Source organism: Schistocerca americana, chromosome 3 (assembly GCF_021461395.2).
Source record: "Schistocerca americana isolate TAMUIC-IGC-003095 chromosome 3, iqSchAmer2.1, whole genome shotgun sequence".
Lineage (NCBI taxonomy): Eukaryota > Metazoa > Arthropoda > Insecta > Orthoptera > Acrididae > Schistocerca > Schistocerca americana.
This window is the reverse complement of record NC_060121.1, coordinates 195,413,121-195,439,701: the sequence shown is the minus strand read 5'-3', so window position 1 is coordinate 195,439,701 and position 26,581 is coordinate 195,413,121.

Here is a 26,581-nt window from a genome sequence, read left to right as displayed (position 1 = left end):
GGAAATAAAACCAGTTTACCGCACTTATTTATATTGATCACATTATTGTACTGAAGATCTGCTGACGTTACATCTTAAGTAATGCTCACGTATATTTCTACTGACCTATTCATCAGTGGAGCACAACATGAGAGCTATCAATACATCCTTTAGGCTTTTCTTTGATTGGTCTTTATTTGTATTACCTACCTGGACCAATGTAACAGAACTAAAACTTTCTTAAGATTCTTCTGATTTCTACTAGTGATTGGATGCACGGAGCTGTAGACTTGTAAAAGATATATATTATACATTAACAAATTTCAATTGAGAATAAATAAATAGGGAAGCAGTAGAGATGTGAACGTACGTCTGCAGGACATTATTGAGTTGACACCACATATAATGGCTATTAAAGGTTTTTAGACTTTGAAAAATGCAGATTGTTTAGTAAAATATGGCATGATTTCTTATATAAGTCCGCTTTGCATTGTTTACTTCTTTTTTCTACTTTATATTAGCTTTTGTTTAGATTGTTACTAATGAATATATCATTTCGTGGCATGTAAAACTTTTTCGCTTCGTCGTTGCGAGTTTCCTCACGCTGTGTTGCAGCTTCTCCTGCCGAAACTTTGTACGAGTGTAGGTTGTACATTGTTATTGATGACATATGGATGTTTAGATCTGTACGTCGAGCATGCTCGGATGCCCTAATGGTAAGTTAGCGCGAGACCATAGTTTGCCCGTGCTGTCCTGATCTGCGACGATACGGAGGATGATCGACAGTTTCCGTAAATGATTACGTAAGCCTTCGTGTTACAATATTACATGTGTCTGGAAAAAGGAGTACCCCAACTTCATCAACAGGCGGGAAATCCTGGTTAGAGTTTCGGTCCGGCACAAATTTTCATTGTCGTCATTACATTATATATCTGATGATTGTCTATGTTCGCAACTGCGAATTCTTTCCATGTATATACACTACTGTCCATAAAATCTCTTTCTCGATGAAGCATTTTTGTCAGCGTGGCATGAACTGAACTACTTACATGGATATAATTAGCATTTCAGAGCAACCGAATATAGCTTAGTTAGGGGTAACGCTATCCAAATTCAGTATGTTAATGAAAATCAGTAGCAGTTTACTAATTCCGGAATCGAACATCGAGAACTTCAAGTCAGTGTAAGAAGGAGAAACATCTACTAGCACATGTTTGAATTTGGCACACAGAGGTTATGGCCTATCGAAACTCCGGTTTATACGGCCGTCAAATATCTGTGTGAATGGTTTTCAGTCCCAAGATTGTGATGATAAGATGGAATACGTCGGTTCATAAGGGCCTTGCTCAACGCCAGCTTGGGTCTCAGTAGGCCTCTGAGAGGACAGAAACATTGTTAATTCGGCAGTACAGGAGTACAAACATACCTCTTGTACGTTTCGTAGGCAAAAACGCTTGCCTGCAACAGGTCATGGATCTCGGACTGACGTGTGGAGCGCCAGAGACTGTCTGCGCGGTGACCATAGTTGCGTTATTCTATAATGATCTTTGCTCTGGACAGGCTGGGGTTACCAGTTATCTGACTGGTTTGATGTGACGTGCCACGAATTCTTCTCCCATGCGTTCGTTTTGTTCTCAAGAGTAGCACCACTGTTGTAACGGCCAACGACAACGATGCATATGTGAGTGTCACAAGGGTCTTGTTAGACTTCTGAAGGATCTACGTAAAGCATCTCAAAGGACATACCGTTTGTGCAATCTCTAAGGAGGACGAAAGATGACAGGTGGCATTCATTATGATCATCCGAGCCCAGTACTTTGCGTGACTGTATATCACGGAGTTTTAACGAGATCAGCTCTAGTTCCCGTACCAAAATTTACCGGCAGCGAGCGTGACATATCTGACTTGTTAAGGCCGATGTCATGGCCCTGTCGTAGAGGTTCCGTGACATTGTTTTTGAACAAGATAGCGCAAGACCATTGTTTGCCTGTGCTGTCCTGATCTGCGACGATGCGGAGAATGATCGACTGTTTCCGTAAATGCTTGCCTGAGCCTACGTATTACCATATTATATGTGTCTGGCAAAAGTACCTAAACGTCATCATTAACAAAACACATGTCAGAGAGAAGGGGTGGAGGAAATGGACAAATGTTGAAATATATCCAAAGATCTGAAATGCATAATCATTGCAGTCACCTAGAGCTGCCATCTTGCTCACTTGTTGTTAATATTAACGAACTGAACAATCTCAATTCTGTAAACGCAACAGCCAGTCAGTACCTGCAACTGCGACTTGGGAAAGAGTTAAGTTCTAGATTTGTACCTCACTTAGTGTAAGGCACCGTGGACACCAAAATCAAATATCTCCACATCTGGCCAGTCGTCACCTCGCCGTCGTCACTGGATGCGAATATGGAGGGGTTTATGGTCAGCATGCCGCTCTCCCGGCCGTAGGTCAGTTTCCGAGACCGGAGCCGCTATTTCTCAATGAAGTAGCTCCTCAGTTTGCCCCAAAAGGGCTGAGTGCACCCCGCTTGCCAACAGCGGCCGGCAGCCGGATGGTAACCCATCCAGGTGCCGGCCCAGCCCGACAGCGCTTAACATCGGTGATCTGACGGGAACCGATGTTACCACTGCGGCAAGGCCACTGGCCAGAGAAATAATGCCCCTCCCCCCCCCCCCCCCCCCACATCATTGGTGTTTGACAAGTGTTACTCTCCTGACAGGCTGATTAAAACAGGAGCAACTGATCTTACAACAGACTGGTCTTTCTGTGTGACAAAAATAGCTTGAATCGCCTCTAAAACAAAGAAAACTGCAAAACCACAATATACTATGTGGCTGAAAAGCTACAGTATATGCCATAGTGAAGAATGCGGCAGTGCTCAGCTCCTTTATGAAGAGACGTTCCTGAGGCAAAGCGTCGCAGGAAATCAGGAAGAAAATATTATTTGATATGTTTATTAACTTTTCTGTACCCATATAGGGCTTTGATTCATTTGTGTACTCAGTTCATGTTTTATGGGTGACAATGTGCTATGTCATTGCGTCAAAAATTGTTTGCGAATTGTTTGAAGAACACTCAGGACTATTCGAGTAAATGATTTGGCCAGCCAGATAACCTGACATGAATCCCACACAATATTTATGAGACATAATCGAGACGTCAGTCGCGCACAAAATCTTACACTGGCAACAGTTTCGCAATATTGGGCGGCTATAGAGGCAACATGGCTCAATATCTCTGGAGGGGACTTCCACCGACTTGTTGAGTACATGTCACGTCTAGTTTCTGCATTATGCTGGGCAAGATGAAGTCCGACACGACATTAGGAGATATTCCCCTGATGTTTGTCACTTCAGTGTTTGTAACTTCCAAATTACAGGCCAGTATTTTATCAACCATTGAAATCAAACTGTCACTTATGTTAGTATGTGGCACCAGACTCACCATGTCAAAAAATACATAAACTACCTGACTGTCTCATTTAGAGCTGACAGGACTAGTGTACTACTGCTGCATTGACTGCTTAGTAATCATTTTACCCAAAAGGGTTTTGTACTGGTACAAAACAATAATATAGCCAGTTCATATACAGAAATTTCATCGTGGCAGTTAAATTGAGAATCTGCAGTTGCGTTTTAGACAGCAAATGTATCTTAAAGGCCAGCGAACAACAGCTATCCTCTTCCCGCAGCTGACACCCATTGGCCTTTTATTTAGTTTCTTGACGGTTCCCACAGACAGCTTCTGGAGTCAGAATAGTATTTGAGTTACGAATGTTTAGCCGGCCGCTGTGGTTGAGCGGTTCTAGGTGCTTGAGTCCGGAACCGCGCTGTTGCTACGGTCGCAGATTCGAATGGATGTGTGTGATGTCCTTAGGTTAGTTAGGTTTAAGTAGTTCTAAGTCAAGGAGACTAATGACCTCAGATGTTAAGTCCCATAGTGCTTAGAGCTATTTGAACGAACGTTTATTTTTTTGTTTGGGACTATCAGCTACTGTATCACATTCTTGTCCGCTTGACATATTATTGTAGCCAAAATTTGTTTCGCACAGTTATAGAACAGCAATACAAACTGTTTACTTCATTGTTTGGAACTCTCAGCCACATATGTCTCGCTCTCTTAGCATATTACTTCAGCCAACATGCGTTTTGTACAGTTACACAACAAAAAATGGTTCAAATGGCTCTGAGCACTATGGGACTTAACATCTATGGTCATCAGTCCCCTAGAACTTAGAACTACTTAAACCTATCTAACCTAAGGACATCACACACATCCATGCCCGAGGCAGTGTTCGAACCTGCGACCGTAGCAGTCGCGCGACTCCGGACTGAGCGCCTAGAACCGCCAGACCACAGCGGCCGGCTACACAACAGTAGTACAGATTATCTATTTATTTGGGACTGTCAGTTACCACTGCCTTTTCTGATTACCACATGCTATTAACCAACACGTATTTTGTACAGTTGTAGAACAGTAATACAAGCACTCTGGATGTTGAAATAGTTACCATGGAGCTATATGGTGCCTTGCCCTAAGAGTGTTACGAAAATCGAACTATACTCGTTGTAAGTGCTGATTAACCGGCGTGTTAGATCAGTAATGCCAAGTTTTTAAAAAAATACAGGATCTAAACATCCATATGTCATCAATAACAATGTACAACCTACACTCGTACAAAGTTTCGGCAGGAGAAGCTGAAACACAGCGTGAGGAAACTCGTAACGACGAAGCGAAAAAGTCGCCAAACTTGTGCCCAAACTAAGTTCACAGCTTTTTTCTTCGAGAAGATTAAGTGTTCGTTTTTGAGAGTTCAGAGTTACCTCACCACAGATGCAACAAAAAGAATTTGGGTTGTTTATACTGGTACGAGGTATTTCTTCTGAATTCACACAAACACACTCTAACAGTCCCACAGCAACTCACTGTAGAGGATCAGAGCTCTGTCACTATTGAGACTCATGCAACAAACGTGAGAAGAATCGATGAAGAGTGAGCGAGACTCTCGGCCTCCCTGGTATCCTGGCGGTGAATGTAGGAATTGTGCAGGAAGTATGGAATTCCTTGCATATATTTCGATTGTTTACGAACAGTTACAACCGCGATAAATAAATAAAGTAACAAGCGTATAGTACTTTCCAGTTATTTTGTAGACATAATGTTCCTTATTACGAAAACTGAATCCGTTATGTCAAAACGGTTATCGTTGTTGAAATCAGTAATCACACCTTAGCTGATAATAGCGTTAACAATATCTGTGACAAAAATGCTGTCGCCGAAAGACTGGAGCTGTATAACCTCCAGCAACAATGACTGATAAGTTCTGTTACAGATTTAAAGTAACTGAGGATGATGTACCCTTATATGTCATCCAATTCCAGTTAACCGAGATGCCAGGTCTAACTAGATACAGAATTGTGGCTTAAAGTGGCAAATCTGAGTGCAGAATTTCGCACCAATTAAATTCCCAAATAACAAACAATCTCTTAAAGGAAATCATACTCGCCATTGACTGCTGATATTAATTATTTTACAACAGAAATTTCGGCCTGAAGGCGATTATCAAGTGGTACTGCAAAATATTTCGTTTGAAGAGTTGACAAAATGTATCCGAGGTGTGTACATGCCATCGTTTTCACAATAAATATAGACTAGCGCGAAGGTCTGTACGTCGTGAAAGTACGAGGGCAGTTCAATAAGTAATGCAACACATTTTTTTTCTCGCCCAATTTTAGTTGAAAAAACCGGAAATTTCTTGTGGAATATTTTCAAACATTCCCGCTTCGTCTCGTACAGTGTCATTGACTTCCGACAGGTGGCAGCGCTGTACGGAGTTGTTGGGATATTCAAAGGTTTGTTCCCGCTGGGTCCCTCGTTGTCTAACCGAACACCACAAAGAGCAAAGGAGAACAATCTGTGCGGAATTGCTTGCTCGTCATGTGGCTGAGGGTGACAATTTCTTGTCAAAGATTGTTACAGGCGATGAAACACGGGTTCATCACTTCGAACCTGAAACAAAACGGCAATCAATGGAATGGCGCCACACCCACTCCCCTACCAAGAAAAAGTTTAAAGCCATACCCTCAGCCGGTAAAATCACGGTTACAGTCTTCTGGGACGCTGAAGGGGTTATTCTGTTCGATGTCCTTCCCCATGGTCAAACGATCAACTCTGAAGTGTATTGTGCTACTCTTCAGAAATTGAAGAAACGACTTCAGCGTGTTCGTAGGCACAAAAATCTGAACGAACTTCTCCTTCTTCATGACAACGCAAGACCTCACACAAGTCTTCGCACCCGAGAGGAGCTCACAAAACTTCAGTGGACTGTTCTTCCTCATGCACCCTACAGCCCCGATCTCGCACCGTCGGATTTCCATATGTTTGGCCCAATGAAGGACGCAATCCGTGGGAGGCACTACGCGGATGATGAAGAAGTTGTTGATGCAGTACGACATTGGCTCCGACATCGACCAGTGGAACGGTACCGTGCAGGCATACAGGCCCTCATTTCAAGGTGGCGTAAGGCCGTAGCATTGAATGGAGATTACGTTGAAAAATAGTGTTGTGTAGCTAAAAGATTGGGGAATAACCTGGTGTATTTCAATGCTGAATAAAACAACCCCAGTTTCAGAAAAAAATGTGTTGCATTACTTATTGAACTGCCCTCGTATGTACTGTTACCAATGTTATTAGCTCATTCCGCTGCTACAGATGTTCGACAGTGCTGTATTTTTACGTTGAACACAATGGCATGTATATACGTCGGAAGATTTTAGAGTCTGACGTTTAATGAAGCAAAGTCTTTTGCAGTACCACTCGGTAATAGCCTTAAGGCCGAAACTGCACTTGTGATATGAACAGTCTGTAGATTCAATGGCGAATATGATGTCCTTTAAGAAATTCTACACGACTGTTACCGACAAGCATGAGACGTTAACTACCACAAACCTTATACATTCACCCCGTTGTACTGCAAAACCATAGTAAAGAAATATTAAGTAATTATCATCCTTCCTGTTGTTGCTGTTTCAAAGGCCCTGTGTGCACATAAGCCTGAGATGCCGTCATTGTTTTTCTTCTTTACATAATATAAAAGAGGCCTTGAAATTCAGTTTGGGCATTAAAGCACTCTGTGAGAAATCGACAGTACGAAATGTGAGGTAGCGGAACGTACTCGTATTTACCGAGGCTTCGGCTTAGTTTTCAGTAAAGACGCCAACTTGGAAGGAAGTTTGTAAAGTCTGCCGCACGCCGCGGCCCTGCAAGAAGAGCTCTTGGCGGGTCTTAGCAGTTGACCCCCGGATCGTTTCTTCGCCCAAGTCCTAGGAAAGTGTTGCGCGGCATCTCAGAATGAGAAAAATGGTCTAACAGCCTGGCCTCAACATTAAGCGCACTAATTAACGATTACGGCTGACAACTCAAAACAAGCAGCGAAGTTAATCTTTTAATGAGAGTAGTTCAATATTAACGATGCACCGTACAAAATTGTGTGAGATTTACTTGAAGAAGCTGAAATGCATGATGAGAAGTCTGCAGTTGTTGACTATGAAATTAATATTCCACCCAGTGATTTAAAACACATGGCAGAATGTATATTCTGTACAGCCTGATATGAGAGCGTTGTTTTCCATGATCTGCGTCATTTTCCATAAAATCCTTGTAGCTGCTGGATCGCGTCATTATGAAACACTAAAATAATTACAAAGCCAAATTTCGACCGTCTTAGCCACCATGCAGCACTGAAAGACCAAAGTTGTAACACGTCCCAGGGAGTAGACAACATTCCATTAGAATTACTGACAGCCTTGGGAGAGCCAGTTCTGACAAAACTCTACCATCTGGTGAGCACAATACCCTCAGACTTCAAAAAGAAAATAATAATTCCAATCCCAGAGAATGCAAGCGTTGACAGATGTGAAAATTACCCAACTATCAGTTTAATAAGTCACGGCTGCAAAATACAAACACGAATTCTTTACAGACGAATGAAAAAACTGGTAGAAGCCGACCTCGGGGTAGATCAGTTTGGATTCCGTAGAAATGATGGAACACGTGAGGCAATGCTGACCCTACGACTTATCTTAGAAGGAAGATTAAGGAAAGGCAAACCTACGTTTCTAGCATTTGTAGACTTAGAGAAAGCTTTTGACAATGCTGACTGGAATACTCTCTTTCAAATTCTGAAGTTGGCAGGGGTAAAATAAAGGGAGCGAAAGGCTATTTGCAATTTGTACAGAAACCAGATGGCAGTTATAAGAGTCGAGGGACAGTAAAAGGAAGCAGTGGTTGGGAACGGAGTGAGACAGAGTTGTAGCCTCTCCCCAATGTTATTCAATCCGTATGTTGAGCTAGCAGTAAAGGAAACAAAAGAAAAATTCGGAAAAGGTATTAAAATCCATGGAGAAGAAATGAAAACTTTGAAGTTCACCAGTGACATTGTAATTCTGTCAGAGACAGCAAAGGACTTGGAAGAGCAGTTGAACGGAATGGACCGTGTCTTGAAAGGAGGATATAAGATGAACATCAACAAAATCGAGGATAATGGAATGTAATCGAATTAATTAGGAAATGAGACACTTAAAGTAGGCAAGGAGTTTTGCTATTTAGGGAGTAAAAGAACTGATGATGGTAGAAGTAGAAAGAATATAAAATGTAGACTGGCAATGGTAAGGAAAGCGTTTCTGAAGAAGAGAAATTTGTTGACATCGAGTATTGATTTAAGTGTTAGGAAGTCGTTTGTGAAAGTATTTGTATGGAGTGTAGCCATGTATGGAAGTGAAACGTGGACGATAAATTGTTTAGACAAGAAGAGAATAGAAGCTTTCGAAACGTGGTGCTACAGAAGAATGCTGAAGATTAGATGGGTAGGTCACATAACTAATGAGGTGGTATTGAATAGAATTGGGAAGAAGAGGAGTTTGTGGCACAACTTGACTAGAAGAAGGGATCAGATGGTAGGACATGTTTTGAGGCATCAAGGGATCACCAATTTAGTATTCGAGGGCAGCGCGGAGGGTAAAAATCGTAGAGGGAGACCTAGAGATGAATACACTAAGCCGATTCAGAAGGCTGTAGGCTGCAGTACGCACTGGGAAATGAAGCAGCTTGCACAGGATAGAGTAGCATGGAGAGCTGCATCAAACCAGTCTCAGGACTGAAGACCACAACAACAGCCACCAAACACTTCAATGCGAATAAACTGAAAGCGACCACTGCAAAGAAGGTGGAAACGTGAGTTTTATACATAGTTTAGTGTTTCAGTCATGCAGCATTACACCCTAAACGATCCGCACTGACTGGTAATTTCCAATAATCTATTGGCAATCTATGGGTCACAGGCTGCATTTTGACGACGACATGTACTCATGTCAGATAGTCATATAATCTAGCAGAATGTAACTTTTGCAGTGCTAGTTGAAAATGGCCATAAGGCCGAAATTGCAATTTTAATAATAAATGTTTTATAGAGTCAACGAGGACTGTGATGTCTTTTAAGAAAAAGAACTTTGTTGTTGGTGACGGACCCTGTGAAGATGCAAAACAGGACCTGAAGAAGAAGAAGAAGAAGAATGGTATATTCCTTACTGATAATAAACCAGCAGTTATTGTAGGTCCATCCAATTGTGGCTAGACCAATGTCTCCATTACACTCTTAACGTACGTAGATGCAGTCAAATTTCAATATGTTTGTGTACTTTTAAGAACACTGTTTCAGCCCAAGTATCAGCTTTTACTGGAGATACTGAACGTTGGAAAACGCTTTAAAAACGCGAGATAGAATGAAAGCGGTGATATCCCCCCCACCACATGGAAAAGTAAAGCCAAACACTGTGTTCATATTTAACGATGTTGCTGTGGAAGACGAAGACTAAATTCGAAAATATTTCTATTTCGTTTGTAGTATAGGTAGAGATATATTTTATCTATGCCAAACATATTTCATAATCCCGAAACTATTGGTTAGGGATAAAGAAAACCTCATTACCATGGAGCATAAAGCAATGATTAATCTAATGCCGCCATATGTATATATATATATATATATATATATATATATATATATATATATATATATATTATGACGTCCCATCGAGCTAATAGATAGACTACGTCTGCCCACGGCATCATCTTCTGCAGGTAATATAGCTATTTTGGATGAGACTGATTCAACAATCTCTGAGCTTATACAGAGACGTGGAGATAGTGCTTCGAGAACTACATAAACCGGCACACAAAAACTACCCTCATATGCATGTTATGATTAAAGGTTTCCATGATTTATGGCAGGCTGATCCTCTAAGTACGAGGTAATACTCACATGAGAAACATGGATTTAACAAAAACGGGAAGAAGTGTTGCGGGGGGGGGGGGGGGGGGGGGGTTGAGCCTGTCCCCTCATGAAAATAAATTTGTCATTTCTGATGTCGGGATTGAAGCTCCTCCATACTCACCATACTTACACTAATCACCTGTAGAGAGATAGAGAGAGAGAGAGAGAGATAGAGAGAGAGGACTGTCTGCAGAGTGGTAGTTTGACAGTTTGACTTATCATATTGTATGTAATTTTGTGTTGGTGTACGCTTTGTTAATATTTATTTTTACTAAGTTCATCTGTATATATATACACACACACACACACACACACATGTGTGGAAAAAAGGTAAAAAGCAAGGAAAAAGTATATATATACATATATATATATATATATATATATATATATATATATATATATATATACTTTATAAGCAAGGAAAAAAAGCAAGATAAAAAGCAAGGAAAAAGTACATATATATATATATATATATATATATATATATATACTTTTTCCTTGCTTTTTATCTTTTTCCCACACATGTTGTGTATGTGTATATACACATGTACTTAGTAAAAATAAATATTAACAAAACGTACACAAACACAAAATTACATACAATATGATAAGTCAAACTGTCAAACTACCACTCTGCAGACAGTCCTCTCTCTCTCTCTCTATCTCTCTCTCTCTCTCTCTCTCTCTCTCTCTCTCTCCAGGTGATTAGTGTGAGTATGGTGAGTATGGAGGAGTTTCAATCCCGACATCAGAAATGACAAATTTATTTTCATGAGGGGACAGGCCAATTTTAGCCTGCAGTGTACACCTCTTGTCCCCTTGATCGAATACTGGGTTGCTGTACCATATGCAGTGGCTGTGGTGCAGCACCGTGAATGCCAATGTACAGGCTCCTCAAATTGTCATTGATAGAGAGGGCTGTTGATGCCATCTAACTCACACCCCTAGCCCGCCTACGGGTGCCACCTTCCAATGTGCAACACGCATATAATTTTGATCACAGACCTACAGACTCCACAATTGGCAATCCTTTCACCCCATCTTTCATCATGCCAACAACCTTCTTGTTCTGTGGAGCAATACCGTAAGGATTATCAGCCGTGTATGAGAAAATGTCGATTTCATTACCATGGTTCCTCATTACTTAATATGGATCACAGTTCTTCACCTGATACATTAAGCTATCTGTATCCATATAAAGTAGTTTAGCACCTGCGAAATGAGTTTTTGCAAACACATAATGGAAGCGGTACATGTAGAGTTTGGATAGGTCTAGTATGCACATCCCCACATAATTAGGTTTTGTGAACTCTACTGCCGTGTAAGTCATATACATCCAAGCACATTATGTAACTCGAATCAAGGCATGCATTGAACCTGTCACCCATCCTTAGGTTATCGGCCTTTGCATGCCTATAGCCTATGGACAGATCCCTCACTAAGAAAAGAAGGTTGTCAGCATTGCTCAATAATTCAGCGCTGCACTTCATTTCCTTGAGCATTGTGTCCAAAGACAACCAGGTGATGTTAATAAAAGGTGTGGCCCATAGAATATCTTGTCATGCATAGGCTGCGGAGTTTTCTCGATAATGTCTGCAAGCAAGCACATGTCTATGTCCATTAAAGCCGTGTAGTGGAGATGATGAATTCCTGCCAAACATTCACGGTATGCTCATACACTGCATCCGTTATCGCTTAGCCTGTAAGTGCAGTTATGACAGATATCCCGATTTTGTTGTTTTGCCAAACTATCCACATACTCATATGGGAAACCCCCCTTCCTTGTCACAAGCTGAAACTTTCCCTCCTAGGAAATGCAGCTTGAGTGATATCAATGTCCCCTGAGGTAGGGTTTCAACGAGGCCCTGGAGTGGCGCTTGCATAGAACGTAGCAAGTCAAGGAAGCAGAGTGTAATTCTTGGCGTCAGTCGTTTGGAGAATGAAATGTAGTCCTCGACGATTTCTCCATGTTGGAACCAGCCAACTGCTCAACTAGAAAGTGAGCACCATATCTGTGGGATCCTGCCCACTAGTGCAATATATGGTGCCTAGGAAACTGCTTTCTCAGATAGCTAGACAACATACATCTTGTAAATGTAGTTTATTACAATAAATTGAATTGACAGTACTTTGAAGCAATTGGTGACATGCAAATAATCAATGTTCTTCAGTGTACAATTTTCATGCGAGTAATTGATTTAGATCACAAGTCTTGGATAAAAAAGTTAGGATGACGGCTCGAGATCTAGTGCAGGTCTCCTTGTGTGGCTGTTCTAGTGCAGCTCTGCTAGTGCGGCCAAGGCTATCTGGAGCGACGCTTATACTCTCCTCAGAAAGAGGCCGCTCCTATCATGGTGCAGTCCTGGTCAGTGTATTATTGGCTGACATCGTCTCACAGCCTTTTCTGTGGTTGCATTCCATGCCGATGTTCCGGTGCTTGATGTTACACGGGAAGAAAACGTGTATGTGCCTTGTTAATGGGTACTTCAAATTGCATGTATTGTGAACTAAGCAACGGAACTTCCCCGTAAGATGACAGCGGTCCATACGAGCAGGTCCCGCTTTTATATCTAATGGCAGCCCACAAATACGAGAGCCAACCACGTTATTTTACAAAAATTCATTCTCCTTTGGTTTGGCCATGGGAATATTGTCACTCTAATGCGTATCAACCTCCCATGAAAGATTTTCAAGCTCAGTGAGCAGTCAAACTGAAGGTTATCCCTAAGATTTGTAGAGATTACGACCAGAATTAAAGGACGATACAATTTGGTGCGCTGCCACATATGGTATGTGTTTTTCTGAAAAGGCGGTACCTGAGGTCGTGGTACCAACTTCACGCCAGTCACAAGGCCGAGAGCCATTCAAAGTCGGCGTACACAGCTAACAGGCATCGCTCATGATGGTGAGCATTTTTAAAGTTTTTGAATTGATCTTCCTCAGTAGGCATAATAACATGTCCCGGCTTTTTGGAAGTGCAGTCTACTAAATGTGCCGCTAATAACGTGTCCTGGGTCCCGGATTGGAAACCCACCACCTCTCAAACTTCGATTAATAATTAGCATTGGTGGCCGAAGACTTCCGTTATAAGGAGACAGCCTCATTCTGCCAGTGACCTTGTCAAAGAGAGCGAAGGAATGGGCAGAGGTCCAAGGCACTCCAAGAATAAGGACAATGATCAACATAAAAAAATTGCTGTAAACAAATTACAACACTCCATAAAAGCAATAACTATATGATGTAACGACGATGGTTGCATTGCAGTCACCTTTTACACTCTGGGCCAAGGATTGAGCAGTTCACTTGGGTTTTTCAGTAGCTATACCTTTCAGGTTCCTCTGCAGAGGCGACCATCTCATACACACACTCTTGTATTTCACCCACGTATTGGGGCCGTTTTTCTCGCTCAGTGACGCTACCCACACAATAAGGTATTGAAAATGTTAGACACATTCACACAGAGAATCGTGCTGGAAAATCGTTTTCGTTAACTCACAGGAATATAAGCTGAAAATTGTATTCTCTATTTCACTGAAATTACTTATCAAGGAATATATCTCAGGCAAATGAAGGCATCACGTTACGAAAAATAAAATTATATACATTCCCCAGCCCTCATCATTAGAGCCACATTACGTGAAAAAAACAATATTTTCTCTTTAAAACATAAAGAAAAAATGCACTTACGTTCCAACTGTGCCTAAGAGGTTAATATTGCTGGGGGCTATTGCTGCAATAGTCTCTTAGCTTCCAGCTGCAGATCTAGATCAGCCACCATCTCAGGGATGAAGGCTACAACGATAAGAAAACAAGGAATACCAGGCATGGAATAAAAATTCGTCACACCATAAAATTACACAAACGAGACTTTCAAAAGCTTGGTATCATAGAGGTTTACCTCTAACGACTACGATCTAAACAAGTGCTGTGATAGGTACTAAAATTAAGGGGCATACTAGGTACATTGTATGATCTGGACAATTAACTATCATGGTATACTGTCCTGACGAAGTGGCTTGCTGCTACCGCCGTTGATGCAGTAGATGGGTCAAAGTTTCACTTTGTAACATAAAAGATTACCATACAGAAGCGAACAGAGGAAGACTTGGAATGCTGATAATCACACAATCAACCACACAGATGGACTTTCGAAGGCAGAATGAGAGCACGAAGAGGGTTTCTATAGCCTCTACTCCGTCCACCTGCCATTTTAGCCAAGAAGCCAATAGGAGTGTGACATTCTACCACACCTGCAGATGATTGCTGCTCTGAGTACACAGGAACAGCGGGTTCTGGTGTGGCTGGCTACGGTTTTGGAACCCTCATTGATCCAGCCGGAAAACCTCTCTTCTGCACTTCACTCTGTAGCGAGCTGCTGCCGCTGACGGAAGCACCGTCGCTTTGCGGCTCCCCAGTTATGACCGTCCCTCGTGTGGCAAATACTGTCATAGTGTATTTAACAATATTTTTTATGTGATGCAGGATTGTCATCAGAATTTCGGCGTGGTGAATTTGTGCACATTTGTTTTACCGGTGTATTTCCATTCCACGTGCTCATGGGAAGACAGTGCAGTGTTCTGTGTGCGAGTGTAATTGAAAAAAATCGTTAAAAGCAACACTTGCAAATGTATTGAGGATTTAAACAATCAATATAACTTGTTTATGCACACAAATATGCCAGAATAATGAAGGAAGGCTGAGAGGTTCCACAAGTGCGCCGTGATCTTTATAGTGTCTGCGTTCAGGTGTGGAGGTGTTGGTATTCCTCGGAATAAAACATGTAACTGTCTATATATTCTCATGTCATTTGCAAAGCTGTCTCTCTCTCACTCTCCCTCTTCTGCAGTGTTACATTTAGATCCTGAGACTTCTTCATCTTATACGGGGTGGTCCATTGTCAGTGGCTGGGCCAAATATCTCACGAAATAAGCATCAAACGAAAAAACTACACAGAAGGAAACTCGTCTAGCTTGAAGGGAGAAACAAGATGGCGCTATGGTTGGCCCACTGTATGGCACTGCCGTAGGTAAAACAAATATCAACTGCGATTTTTTAAAATAAGAACCCCTTATTTTTACATATTCGCGTAATACGTAAAGAAATACGAATGTTTTAGTTGGACCACTTTTTTCGCTATGTGACAGATGGCGCTGTAATAGTCATAAACGTATAAAAACCTGGTATCACGCAACATTCCACCAGTGCGGGCGGTATTTGCTTCGTGACCCGTGTTAAAATGGACCGTTTACCAATTGCGGGAAAGGTCGATATAGTGTTGACGTATGGCTATTGTGATCAAAATGCCCAATGGGCGTGTGCTATTTATGCTGCTCGGTATCCTGGTGAGCAAGATGTATGAGACAGGCGAAATACCGTCAGACATCAAGAAGAATATAATAATTCCAATCCCAAAGAAAGCAAGTATTGACAGAAGCGAAAATTACCGAACTATCAGTTTAATAAATCACAGCTGCAAAATACTAACGCGAATTCTTTACAGAAGAATGGAAAAACTGGTAGATGCCGACCTCGGGGAAGATCAGTATGGATTCCGTAGAAATGTTGGAACACGTGAAGCAATACTGACCTTACGACTTATCTTAGAAGAAAGATTAAGGAAAGGCAAACCTACGTTTCTAGCATTTGTCGACTTGGAGAAAGCTTTTGACAATGTTGACTGGATTACTCTCTTTCAAATTCTAAAGGTGGCAGGAGTAAAATAGAGGGAGCGAAAGGCTATTTACAATTTGTACAGAAACCAGATGGCATTTATAAGAGTAGAGGGGCACGAAAGAGAAGCAGCGGTTGGGAAGGGAGTGAGACAGGGTTCTGGCCTCTCCCCGATGTAATTCAATCTGTATATTGACCAAGCAGTAAAGGAAACAAAAGAAAAGTTCGGAGTAGGCATTAAAATCTATGGAGAAGAAATAAAAACTCTGAGGTTCGCCGATGACATTGTCATTCTGTCTGAGACAGCAAGGGACTTGGAAGAGCAGTTGAACGGAATGGACAGTGTCTTGACAGAAGGATATGAGATGAACATCAACAAAAGCAAAACGAGGATAATGGAATGTAGTCTACTTAAGTCAGGTGATGCTGAGGGAATTAGATTAGGTAATGAGACACTTAAAGCAGTAAAAGAGTTTTGCTATTTGGGGAGCAAAATAACTGATGATGGTCGAAGTAGAGAGGATATAAAATGTATGCTGGCAATGGTAAGGAAAGCGTTTCTGAAGAAGAGAAACTTGTTTACATCGAGTATTGATTTGAGTGTCAGGAAGTCATGTCTGAAAGTATTTGTATGGAGTGTAGCGATGTATGGAAGTGAAACATGAACGATAAATAGTTTGGACAAGAAGAGAATACAAGCTTTCGAAATGCGGTGCTACAGAAGGATGCTAAAGATGAGATGGGTAGATCACATAACTAATGTCGAGGTATTGAACAGAATTGGGAAGAAGAGGAGTTTGTGGCACAACTTGACTAGAAGAAGTGATCGGTTGGTAGAACATGTTCTGAGGCATCAGGGGACCACAAATTTAGCATTGGAGGGCAGTGTGGAGGGTAAAAATCGTAGAGCGAGACCAAGAGATGAATACACTAAGCAGATTCAGAAGGATGTAGGTTGCAGTAAGTACTGGGAGAAGAAGAATCTTGCACAGGATAGGGCAGCATGGAGAGCTGCATCAAACCAGTCTCAGAACTGAAGACCACAACAACAGCAACATCCTGGACGACATCATCCAAGTGTTCGGACTGTTCGCCGGATTGTTACGTTATTTAAGGAAACAGGAAGTGTTCAGCCACATGTGAAACGTCAACCACGACCTGCAACAAATGATGATGCCCAAGTAGGTGTTTTAGCTGCTGTCGCGGATAGTGCGCACATCAGCAGTAGACGAATTACGTGAGAATCGGGAATCTCAAAATAATCACTGTTGAGAATGCTACATCAACATCGATTGCACCCGTACCGTATTTCTATGCACCAGGAATTGCATGGCGACGATTTTGAACGTCGTATACAGTTCTGCCACAGGGCACAAGACAATTACGGGACGATGACAGATATTTTTTGCGCGCGTTCTGTTTTGCGACGAAGCGTCATTCACCAACAGCGGTAATGTAAACCGGCGTAATATGCACAATTGGGCGGCGGAAAATCCACAATTGCTGCGACAAGTGGAACATCAGCCACCTTAGCGGGTTAATGTATGGTGCGGCATTATGGGAGGAAGGATAATAGGCCCACATTTTATGGATGGCAATCTAAATGGTGCAGTGCATGCTAATTTCCTACGTAATGTTCTACCGTTGTTACTACGAGATGTTTCGCTGCATGACAGAACGGCGATGTACTTCCAACATGATGGATGTCAGTCACATAGCTTGCGTGCGGTTGAAGCGGTATTGAATATCATATTTAATGACAGGTGGATTGGTCGTCGAAGCACCATACCATACCATAGCATGGGCCGCACGTTCACCGGATCTGACGTCCCCTGATTTCTTCCTGTGGGGAAAGTTGAAGGATATTTGCTATCGTGATCCACCGACAACGCCTGACAACACGGGTCAGCGCATTTTCAATGGATGTGTGAACATTACGGAAGGCGAACTACTCGCTGTTGAGAGGAATGTCGATACACGTATTGCCAAATACATTGAGGTTGACGGACATCATTTCGAGCATTTATTGAGAATCACGCTGTAGCAGCATGCGTTCTCAGAAAAGATAAATTCACAGAGGTACATGTATCACATTGGAACAACCGAAATAAAATGTTCAAACATACCTCCGTTGTGTATTTAAATTTAAAAAGCTCCCTGTTACCAACTGTTCGTCTACAATTGTGAGCCACATGTTTGTGACTATTACAGCGCCATGTATCACAAAGCGAAAAAAGAGCTCCATCTAAAACAATCATATTTATTTACGTACTACATTAATATGTAATAAAAATAGGTGTTCCTATTTTAAAATAAACGCGGTTGATATCGGTTTGACTCATAGCAGAATTATCTTTCTGGCCAACCATAGCACCATCTAGTTTCCCCCTTAAAGCTATACAAGTTTTGTTCTCTGTAGTTTTCTCGTTTGAAGCTTATTTAGTGAGATATTTGGCCTGGTCACGATCAATGGACCACTCTGTATATGTGACACTATTCCGCACGTAGCTTGGACACCAGATGTAATAACTCCCGAAGCAGTTCATGTACAATGACAAAGGGTATCTATGCACAGGAGATGGGAAGCACTGAGTATTTGCAATGTGACAGGAAGTATGCGACCACTCCAGCACCTACCGTCTGGCATGCCATGAGCGCATCATGTGGCATCGCTCCCACCAGAACATGCACACGAGTGAATGTCTCGCCTCGTGCTTTTGAGAAGACTTACTCGACTTTTGTCAAATGATCTACAGCTACAGCACATGCATTTATCAGCATGGGTTGAGAATTGTAATTTAGCCCCATCCTGCTGTATCTTCATTATTTGTTGAAGCATAGCTGCAACTAATATATTCCGTAAGCTAATCCTCCTCTAGCACGGACGCCTCATCCTTAGAACACAGTAAATAATTACTTCTGTCCTCCCAGTCCTGCAGCTAGACACAGACTGAGTTCTTTTCCCACCAATTTCGAGTCAGGAGTGGGGAAGGGAGAGGGGGAAGGGGAGAGGGCAGATGGGAGGAGAGTTGGGTTTGTGGGGGCAGCCCAGTTGATCTATTTTCCCGCCAAAATTAGAACTTGTTACCATGATGTCAGTGCGAAGTTGCCACATCTATGGCCGCCAACTTGAAAAAATTTGGCAATAACGAAGAGTGGGGCCACGCAAGCTTTGTCCCACTACACAGGTATACATAACGATGTCACAGACAGGAGTTGAAGGGTAGAGAAAGTATATGAGGAAATTTAATGGGTAGTTCAGAAGGTAATTTGAGATGAAAATCTACTGATTATGGGGGATTAGAATTGAGCTGTAGGGAAGGAAACAGGACATGGCTATGGGAGAATATGGGCTTGGTAGTAAGAACGAGAGAGGAAAAAGGATAATTAAGACCTGCAATAAATATCAGTTACCAAAAGCTAATTCTCTCTTAAAGACTCACAATAGAAGTAGATACACTTGGAAACGGCCAGGAGATACAGCAAGATTTCAGTTACATTACATCATGGTTAGGCAGAGATTCCAAAGTGAGATACTAGAGTGTAAGGCGTACGCAGAAGCAGATATAGGCTCAGATCAGAATTTAATAGTGATGAAGGGTAGATTTAAGTTAAAGAGACTTGGCAGGAAGAATCAGTCCGTAAAGATGTGCGATACGGAAGTACTAAGGAATGAAGAGACACGCTTTAAGTCCTCTAAGGCTGTAGATACTGCTCAATTCAAAAGAAGAGGAATGGACAACTTCACAAAGGACAATCACTGAAGCTGGAAGAAAAAGCGTAGTTAAAGGAAGGCAACTGTGTGAAGAAACTATAGATAATATATGATATACTTCGGCTTATCGATAAAAGATGGAAGGAAAAAAATGTTCAGGGAATGCAGAAATAAAAGTTACTTACAAACAAAATAAACGTCAAGCACAGGGAAGCTAAGGCAAAATGTTTGCAAGAAAAATGTGAAGAAATCGAAAAAGAGATGATAGTCGGAAGAACGGATACAGCATATATCAAAGTCAAACAACCTTCGGAGAAATTAAAAGCAAAGGCGGTAACGGCCTCTATGAGGGGAAGGTCTTGTCTGATGGAATGAGAAACAGTAGTCTACAGGGAAGAGATAGGGAACACAGTGCTACAATCTGAATTTAAAACCGCTTTGGAACCGTTAGGAACAAATAATATAGAAGGGATAGATAACGTTCCATCAGAATTTTTAAAATCGTTAGCGTAAGTGGCAGCAAAACGACTATTAATGTTGGTATGTAGAAAGTATGAGACGCGCAATATACCAACAGAATTTCGAAAAAACATCATACACAATTCCGAATGCTGCAAGTGCCGAGAAGCACGAGAATTATCGCACAATCAGATTAACATCAGAAAGATCCAAGTTGCTTACAAGAATACTGAAGAATACAATATGTAATTTAGGATGTGTTAGATGACGATCGGAGATACATTCATAGGAGTCGTCGCCTAGGAAGAAGCATTCAAGGCTTTAAAACGGTGCAAAATCTTCAAAATTCTGAGAGAAAATGGGGTACAAGAACTAAGAGGGACTAGTACGAGTGGAAGACCAAGACCGATGAGCTCTAGCTGAAAAGGTTGTAAGATAGGGATGTAGTCTTTCGCCCCTACTGCTCAATCTATACATCGAAGAAGAAATGGGGGAAATATAAGAAAGGTTCAAAAGTGGGATTAAGCTGCAAGGTGAAAGAAAATAAATGATAAGATTCGCTGATGACATTGCTATCCTCAGTGAAGATGAAGACGTATTGCAGGATGTGTTGAATGGAATGAACATTCCATTGAGTACAGGATGTCTATTGAGAGCAAATCGAAGGAAAATCAAAGTAATGAGAAATAACAATAATGAGAACAGCGGGAAACTTTACATTAGTGGTGGAGATCACGATACAGACGAAGTCAAGGAATGTTGTTACCTACGCAGCAAAATAACTCATGGCAGACACAAAATTAGACTAGAATTGTCAAAAAGGGCATTACTGGCCAAAAGAAGTCTGCTAGTAGCAAACAAAGATCTTAACTTGAGGAACAAATTTCTGAGAATTTACCAGAGCTGAAGACAATTGAAGCCTTAGAGATGGGATGTTACAGAAGAATGTTTAAAATTAGATCGACTGATGAGATAAGGAATCAGGAGGTTCTCCGCGGAATCGGCGATGAAAGGAACATACGGAAAACACTGACAAGAAGAAGAGACAGTGTCATAGGACTTCTGTTAAGTCATCCGTGGTCAACCTCATTGCTACTATAGGGAGCTGCAGATGGTAAAAATTGTAGAGGACGATAGAGACTGGAGGGCACACAACAACTAATTGAACACTTACGGTACAACGCCTCCTCTGAGATGAAAAGCTTTGCACAGCTGAGGGATTCGTGTGGGCCGCATCAAACCATTCGGAAGACTGATGTGATACCGCTTTATATGAGCCTTTATCTGCACGACCCTTTCACCAGATATCGGTGGAAATAAGCAATGTAGAATTAGATGAGTCTTCTAGAAATAAAGGCTTTCTGAATTTCAACAGTATGTAATCGAGATCGTGAACCACAGAGCCTGCGTTGTAGCTTCCGGAATTTTGCCAGCTGTGTATCTCTGTGAGACTGTCGTCCGTACTAAAAGAACCTGTGACGAAATACGCAGCACGTTTTTGGAACTTTCCTCTTCCTCGTTTCTGCTCCGTTTGCTGTGTATTGGAGATTGAAAGGATCTGTCGATGGATCTGTCGAACGAGAATTGAGTATCTAACCTCCTTGGGAGTGAACTACACTCTTCAGTCCTGTAATGAGTCTTGGTTAGGTACCAAATTTTCCCATGACTACATTGGCACATTTGTTCCACATTACATCACTCCTACGTGTCATCTCGGGTACTTAATGGATGTTATGGCTTCGAGTGACGGTTCGATAAATGTACAATGAAACATTAATAAGCCTTTCAGCCTATTTATGTGCAATATGAACGCTCTGATTAAGCTGAGTGTCAACTGCTGACACCTACTCGAAATCTCGATCCTCTGCATGTTTTCCTGTCCATCATTACAGCCGGCCGCTGTGGTCGAGCGGTTTTAGGAGCTTCAGTCCGGAACCGCGCTGCTGCTACGGTCGCAGTTTCGAATCCTGCCTCAGTAATGGATGTGTGTGTGATGCCCTTAGGTTAATTAGGTTAGAGTAGTTCAAAATCTAGGGGACTGATACCTCAGATGTTAAGTCGCATAGTGCTCAGAATCATCATTACAGAAACGGTACGTTTAGTGAGGTTAATCTGTATTCAGAACTATGGCCACCTAGTACTCGATTTAAGTCCTCAGCAGATTTACTGAAGCAGCACATAAAAGGGAATTGCCTTGGCGAAGAATTTCGGAAGGAGGATATCTTTAGAATATCGAAAACTTCTCCCCTCCCCACGTGTCGTACAATGACTAAAGACATTTTGATCAATGTTCACCAATTATAGGCTGGTGCAACACCATAAACTTACACTGGAATACCAAATAACATAGTATTTATGCTGCACATTTGGCGTATATTAAATGAATGAGTAAATAACACCTTATAATATTTCGTAAAATTTAATGACTAATGAAATCCACCTCAGATGAGTTATTACATATTTATTGCATTAAGACACGTTTAGTTCATAGAACATCTTCAGGTTGCCAAGTTGTGCTATTATCATGACACGAGAGATCTGGCTGTCGTAGGTAATGTTAAAGACCGAACCCAAAACCACCGATCGTAAAAATTCTGCCGACCTCCTGTCTGACAATTGCCTGGTCGATTTACTGTATGCAGCGTGCTGTATCTGCTCGACATACTGCCGCCAGGGGTCGACAGAATCCCTATGATTTAGGAAGGGTCTTTAACAATTCATGCCAACCAAAGATGTTCAACGAACGAAATCAGTCGTAGGACAACGAAAGTGTGATAAAACAGCCAGGTGGTTTTCATTAATTATTAACTTCAGTAACAGTTCTGGTGTTCAACAGGATAAAGATTATCCTCCTTAAATAATATTAACACTTGTAGAGAAACGTCGCACTGTGTCAGACAGGAACAGAAAGCTCTGAGATATTTAGCGAGTCATTGAAAGTGTTATCGGAAAACCAGCCAGGTTAACCGAGTGCGCTAATGCGCTGCTTCTAGGATTCGGGTAGGCAAACCGCCTACGGGTCGAATCCGTCGGGCGGATTAACGAGGATGGCAAGTGTGTGGCCAGCCTGGATGTTGTTTTAGGCGGTTTTCTACATCCCCCTAGGTGAATGCCAGTCTGGTCCCCACGTGCCACCTCAGTTACACACTAGACACAGACAGTTGGGGTACGCTGATTCCGCCCTGGGGGGGGGGGGGGGGGTGTTCAGGGTGGCGGCAGGAAGGGCATCCGGTCAACCCTTCAAACTAACAATAACAAATCCGACAAAGAAGCAAGCGAAAGAAAGATGGAAAGTATATCGGAAAGACGGATTGAGGGTTTACTCTAGTTGACAGAAATATTGACTCTATTGATGTCGAAACTGAGCGTCACAGTGAATTTATCTGGTCACGTACGAAACAGTGTAAGTGAAACCAAGTTAATTAGCGGACTTTTAACCCGCCAGCCAATTCCTCTGTGGCACTTCTACTGTCATTCACAGGAAACCTACAATCAGTCGAGCGTCAATCAAGCGTAAATCAGTCGATCATCAGAGGGGGGGGGGTTTAAGGGGGTGCATGAAGGGAATGCAGTCGCCCCTTCAAATAAACAATAACAAATCCGACAAAGAAGCAAGCGAGAGAAAGACGGAAAATATATCAGAAAGACGGATTGAGGGTTCACTCAAGTTGACAGAAATATTGACTCTATTGATGTCGAAACTGAGCGTGACAGTGAATTTATCTGGTCGCGTACTAAAGGGTCTAAGCGAAACCAAGTTACTTAGCGGACTTTTAACCTGCCACCCAATTCCTCTGCGACACTTCTACTGTCATTCACAGGAAAACTACAATCAGTCGAGCGTCAATCAAGCGTAAATCAGTCGATCATCAGAGAGGGGGGGGGGTTTAAGGGGCGGCATGAAGGGAATCCAGTCGCCCCTTCAAATTAACAATAGCAAATCCGACAAAGAAGCAAGCGAGAGAAAGATGGTAAATATATCAGAGAGACGGATTGAGGGTTCACTCTAGTTGACAGAAATATTGACTCTATTGATGTCGAAACTGAGCGAGACAGTGAATTTATCTGGTATCGAACTAAAGGGTCTATGCGAAACCAAGTTAATTAGTGGACTTTTAGCCTGCCACCCAATTCCTCTGTGTCAATTCTACGGTCATTCAAAGGAAACCTACGATCAGTCGGGCGTAAATAACCATATCATCAGAGGGTGGGACGTCAGGGTGGCTTCATGAAGGTAATCCGGTCGCCCCTTCAAATTAACAATAACAAATCCAACAAAGAAGCAAGGGAGAGAAAGATGGAAAATATATCAGTAAGACGGATTTAGGGTTCACTCAAGTTGACAGAAATATTGACTCTATTGATGTCGAAACTGAGCGTGACAGTGAATTTATCTGGTCGCGTACTAAAGGGTCTAAGCGAAACCAGGTTACTTAGCGGACTTTTAACCTGCCACCCAATTCCTCTGCGACACTTCTACTGTCATTCACAGGAAACCTACAATCAGTCGAGCGTCAATCAAGCGTAAATCAGTCGATCATCAGAGAGGGGGGGGGGGGGTTTAAGGGGCGGCATGAAGGGAATCCAGTCGCCCCTTCAAATTAACAATAACAAATCCGACAAAGAAGCAAGCGAGAGAAAGATGGAAAATATATCAGAAAGACGGATTGAGGGTTCACTCTAGTTGACAGAAATATTGACTCTATTGATGTCGAAACTGAGCGAGACAGTGAATTTATCTGGTATCGAACAAAAGGGTCTATGCGAAACCAAGTTAATTAGTGGACTTTTAGCCTGCCTCCCAATTCCTCTGTGTCAATTCTATGGTCATTCAAAGGAAACCTACGATCTGTCGGGCGTAAATAACCATATCATCAGAGGGTGGGACGTCAGGGTGGCTTCATGAAGGTAATCCGGTCGCCCCTTCAAATTAACAACAACAAATCCGACAAAGAAGCAAGGGAGAGAAAGATGGAAAATATATCAGAAGGACGGATTGAGGGTTCACTCAAGTTGACAGAAATATTGACTCTATAGATGTCGAAACTGAGCGTGACAGTGAATTTATCTGGTCGCGTACTAAAGGGTCTAAGCGAAACCAAGTCACTTAGCGGACTTTTAACCTGCCACCCAATTCCTCTGCGACACTTCTACTGTCATTCACAGGAAACCTACAATCAGTCGAGCGTCAATCAAGCGTAAATCAGTCGATCATCAGAGAGGGGGGGGGGGGTTTAAGGGGCGGCATGAAGGGAATCCAGTCGCCCCTTCAAATTAACAATAACAAATCCGACAAAGAAGCAAGCGAGAGAAAGATGGAAAATATATCAGAAAGACGGATTGAGGGTTCACTCTAGTTGACAGAAATATTGACTCTATTGATGTCGAAACTGAGCGTGACAGTGAATTTATCTGGTCGCGTACTAAAGGGTCTAAGCGAACCAAGTTAATTAGCGGACGTTTTGACTGCCACACAATTCCTCGGTGACACTTCTACAGTCATACAAAAGAAACTTATGATCAGTTGGGCGTAAATAACGAGATTATCAGAGGGGAGGGGGTCTTCATGGTGGCAGCATGTAGGGCATGCGGTCACCCCTTCTAACTAACAATAACAAATCCGACAAAGGAGCGACCGAAAGATAGATGGAAAGTAAATCGGAGAGACGGATAGAGGGTTCACTCTAGTTGACAGAAATATTAACTTTAATGATGTCGAAACAGAGCATGACAGTGAATTTTTCTGGTGGCGTACTAAAGGGTCTAAGTGAAACCAAGTTAATTAGTGGACATTTTGATTGCCACCCAATTCCTCAGTGACACTTCTACAGTTATACAAAGGAAACTTATGATCAGTTGGACGTAAATAACCAGATTAGCAGAGGGGGGGGGGGCTTCATAGTGGCAGCATGAAGGGCATCCAGTCACCCCTTCAAACTAACAATAACAAATCCGACAAAGAAGCAAGTGAAAGAATGATGCAAAATATATCGGATAGAAGGATTGAGGGTTCACTCTAGTTGACAGATATATTGACTCTATTGATGTCGAACTGAGCGAGATAGGGAATTTATCTGGTCTTGTACTAACGGGTCTAAGCGAAACCAAGTTAATTACTGGACTTTTAGCCAGCCACCCAATTCCTCTGTGTCAATTCTACGGTCATTCAAAGGAAACCTACGATCAGTCGGGCGTAAATAACCATATCATCAGAGGGTGGGACGTCAGGGTGGCTTCATGAAGGTAATCCGGTCGCCGCTTCAAATTAACAATAACAAATCCAACAAAGAAGCAAGGGAGAGAAAGATGGAAAATATATCAGTAAGACGGATTTAGGGTTCACTCACGTTGACAGAAATATTGACTCTATTGATGTCGAAACTGAGCGTGACAGTGAATTTATCTGGTCGCGTACTAAAG